Genomic DNA, 4,583 nt, shown 5'->3' with positions numbered 1-4,583 from the left:
TTGCCAAGATCCTACAAAGGTGCATGGCACAGTTCATGATTTCACAGGATGAGCGTCTTAGAGCAACTTCAGAAATTCTAAATAGCATGAAAATCATCAAGTTACAGTCCTGGGAAGACAAATTCAAGAGTTTGGTTGAGAACCTACGTGCGAAAGAGTTCATTTGGCTATCTAAGGCACAAATTTTGAAAGCTTATGGGTCACTTTTATATTGGATGTCTCCTACCATCGTTTCTGCTGTTGTTTTAATCGGTTGTGCTGTTTTCAATAGTGCTCCATTAAATGCCGGGACCATATTTACAGTTCTTACAACGTTGAGGAACTTGGCAGAACCTGTTCGAATGATTCCGGAGGCTCTATCTTTTCTGATCCAAGTTAAGGTATCTTTTGATCGTCTCAATACCTTTTTGTTTGACGAAGAACTAGATACCAGTGATGGAAGCAGAAGTTATACAAACCGAAGTTCAACTAATGCGGTAGAAATCCAAGCTGGCAACTTCATTTGGGACCCTGAATCAGTTTCCCCAACTTTAAGAGACGTGAATTTAGAAATCAAATGGGGACAGAAAGTTGCAGTTTGTGGGCCAGTTGGAGCTGGAAAATCATCTCTTTTGTATGCAATATTAGGAGAGATTCCCAAAATCTCAGGAACTGTGAGTTAAGCAAAACAAGTTTAGCTTTATGTTCTCATGCCATTCATGCTGATATTCTTTGTATTTAATTCTCTTTCTTTTCTCTATGAAATTTCTGAATGATGTAAAACAGGTTAATGTGTTCGGCAACATAGCATATGTTTCTCAAACTTCTTGGATACAAAGTGGGACGGTTCGAGAGAATATACTATTCGGCAAGCCAATGGAGAAAACAAGATACGAGANTGCCATTAGAGTTTGTGCCTTGGATAAGGATATCAATGATTTTAGCCATGGTGATCTTACAGAAATAGGTCAGCGAGGGATTAACATGAGTGGAGGACAAAAGCAAAGGATTCAACTAGCTCGTGCTGTCTACAATGATGCTGACATTTATCTCCTCGATGATCCTTTCAGTGCAGTTGATGCTCACACTGCTGCTATCCTCTTCAAAGTAAGAAACTATGACTATTAGATTCTTAACTTCGGTGGAACTGCTATTGCCACTTCAGTGAATCAAACCACTTGTATTTATATGGTTACAGGACTGTGTAATGACGGCTCTAAGAGAAAAAACAGTCATTCTAGTGACACATCAAGTGGAGTTTCTCTCAGAAGTTGATACAATCCTGGTAAAGTACATCATTTGGATACCTATTACATTACATTTGTGTATAATTAACACAAGACTTTATGACTCAAATTCTAGGTAATGGAAGGTGGAAAAGTTACTGAATCAGGAAAGTATGAGAATCTCTTAACAACTGGGACTGCCTTTGAACAACTTGTGACCGCTCATAAGGAAGCAATTACAGAGTTGGATCAGAATAATGAGAACAGAACTCATAGAGAAGAGTCTCAAGATGTTTATAATAATCAAAGTGAGGGGGAGATTTCTACGGAGGGTCAACATGGGATGCAACTTACACAAGAAGAAGAAAAAGAGACTGGTGATGTCGGCTTGAAGACATTCTGGGATTATATTTCCTTTTCCAGGGGTACACTGATGCTGTTTTCTATAATTTTGGCACAATGTGCTTTTGTTGCTTTGAACACTGGATCAACGGTTTGGCTTGCTTTAGCCGTTGATATTCCAAAAATAAGTAGTGCCATCTTGATTGGAGTGTACTCAGTAATTTCATTTTCTAGTGCGGTGTTGATATATATAAGGTCTCTCTTGACCGCTTACCTTGGGTTAAAGGCTTCCAAAGATTTCTTCTCAAGTTTCAATACTGCTATCTTCAGTGCTCCTATGTTGTTCTTTGACTCAACCCCCGTAGGAAGGATTTTAACAAGAGTAAGATTAATATTTCATTTCCCAATCCAAAAAAAATAATCTAAATAATTTCCCTGATCATTACGATTTAGTCATATTCGAAATTTTGATCCACTTTTTCTATCTTGCAGGCTTCATCAGATTTAAGTATTTTGGATTTTGACATACCTTTTTCCATCACCTTTGTAACATGTGTACCAATTGAAATTTTGGTAATGATTGGCGTAATGGTTTTAGTGACATGGCCAGTTCTCATTGTTGCCATTCCTGCAATAGTTGCATCAAAATATGTTCAGGTTTAACCATTTTAAGAAAAAAATTAGTTTTCTATTTCTCGTCTTAACTACAAAGCTAAATTTTTCCAAATCTTCCCCTCCGTGAAAGGAATATTATCAAGCCTCGTCAAGGGAATTAATGAGGATCAATGGAACCACAAAAGCTCCTGTGATGAATTTTGCAGCTGAGACATCACTTGGTGTTGTTACTGTGAGAGCATTCAATATGGTAGAAAGATTTTTTAAAAACTACTTAAAGCTTGTGGACACAGACGCAACACTGTTTTTCCATTCTAATGTGGCCACGGAATGGTTACTTTTGAGGATTGAATCACTTCTAAATTTGATAGTCATCACTTCAGCTTTGCTACTTCTTCTAATTCCTCAGGGATACGTGTCCTCAGGTATTATTATTTCAGAGGTTAATTAGCAAGATAAAGCTTTATGCATGTTATTAACCAGCTTTTAACTGTTCAAAATTCTCTTGGATTATGCAGGTCTTGTGGGACTATCTCTCTCTTACGCATTAGCCTTGACATTTGCACATATATTTTGGACTCAATGGTACTGCAAATTATTGAACTATCTTATCTCTGTTGAAAGAATCAAGCAATTCGTTCACCTACCGTCAGAGCCTCCTGCTATTGTGAAGGACCACCAACCTCCATCTTCATGGCCTTCCAAAGGCAGGATTGACCTTCGAGCCTTAGAAGTAAAGTTTCACCCTTGTCTTTCAATTTTTTTTTCTTTACTTTAATACTGTCAAATGGATAAACCTTCTTCTATGTGATGGCTTTTTTACTTCGCTGGTCTCAGATTAGATACCGTCCTAATGCTCCATTAGTGCTTAAGGGTATCACTTGCACATTTAGAGAAGGGAGTAGAGTGGGAGTTGTAGGAAGAACTGGAAGTGGAAAGAGTACACTCATAAGTGCTTTGTTTCGCTTAGTTGAGCCAGCAAGCGGTGAGATTCTCATAGATGGGATTAACATATGCTCAATGGGGTTGAAGGATTTGAGAATGAAACTAAGCATCATCCCTCAGGANCCAACTCTCTTCAAGGGCAGCATCAGAACCAACTTGGACCCTTTNGGCTTGTATTCAGATGATGAGATATGGAAGGTAAANGGANTAGTTCTGCTGTTAAAAATTGTTTNTTTAACACCTTTANNTTTTGCTTGANCTTATACTAANCANATGTTTGATTATGTTTAATTTGTATATAGGCTTTAGAGAAATGTCAGCTTAAGGAAACTATCAGCCATCTTCCAAATCTCTTGGACTCTCAGGGTGAGTAAACTTAACATACTATTGCTGCTTTACTCTTTTCAGGTTTAAAATCATGAGGGATACACATAATATTTGAACTTGCAAGTTNTTTTTNNAANNNAAAGTNTTTGATNCATAAATTAGGCNTTGAANTCTGATTGAGAATGGTTATACAGTGAGTGATGAAGGTGGAAATTGGAGCTTGGGACAACGACAACTGTTTTGTCTTGGAAGAGTACTGCTTAAGAGGAACANAATTCTTGTTCTGGATGAAGCCACTGCTTCCATTGACTCTGCCACAGATGCAATTCTACAAAGAATTATCAGACAAGAGTTTGANGCATGCACAGTTATTACAGTTGCTCATAGGGTTCCAACTGTAATAGACAGTGATATGGTTATGGTCCTCTCCTATGGTATCTTCTTTCATTCTGTTTTCCTCCTTTTTTCATACACTGCTTACTCAGTTAGTTGTCTAATATTTTTTCTATGGTTTGTTAGGGAAAATGGTGGAATATGATGAGCCTTCGAAACTAATGGATACCAACTCTTCATTCTCTAAGCTGGTAGCAGAATATTGGGCCAGCTGCAGCAAGAATTCCTCCTAAAATCTTTGTTTTTGCAATAAGATTGAAAACATAAAAGATCAGACGATCCGACGGTAGAATGAAATAAAATATTGGAAACATTTATTGTATCAGTTTGGAAGGGTGTGTAAGCTTTCATCATATTGTTTGGATTGATATTGAATTTATATCAGCATAATAAACTCAGTCATATCAGGAAAATAAATTGATGCTGCATTGTAGCAATGACTTCCTAATCCATTCTAAGCCAAAGTTGATTTAGTTTCAATTTTCTTGCACTGAGGAAAGAGTAAACCATTTATTTACAGTATTCTAACAATTAGGAATGTGATTTCAAGACATATTAAAAAATGAAGTTCGAATATAGCCAGATAAATAAATTAGATAAAAATATAATTTAATTTAGAAGGTATGATAAGAAAGAGAGGTTTAAATAATATGGATAGGAGATCATCTATGTTAAAGCTAAAACTAACATTCAAATAAATTATATTGAAATATAAATTATATGTTTAAAGTTTATTAAGTGACTGTGGGAATGTTT

General features: G+C 36.4%; 1 pseudogene; it reads left to right on the top strand.

Moving 5' to 3' along the window:
* The window catches only part of LOC106772879, a 5,939-nt pseudogene extending 1,668 nt beyond the window's left edge, over positions 1-4,271 (top strand).
* Positions 4,272-4,583: the final 312 nt, after the last annotated feature.

The sequence above is a fragment of the Vigna radiata genome, chromosome 9, assembly GCF_000741045.1.
Source record: "Vigna radiata var. radiata cultivar VC1973A chromosome 9, Vradiata_ver6, whole genome shotgun sequence".
In the NCBI taxonomy this organism is placed as follows: domain Eukaryota; kingdom Viridiplantae; phylum Streptophyta; class Magnoliopsida; order Fabales; family Fabaceae; genus Vigna; species Vigna radiata.
The sequence above is the reverse complement of the archived record's forward strand: the minus strand, read 5'-3'. Positions and strand labels throughout refer to the sequence as shown.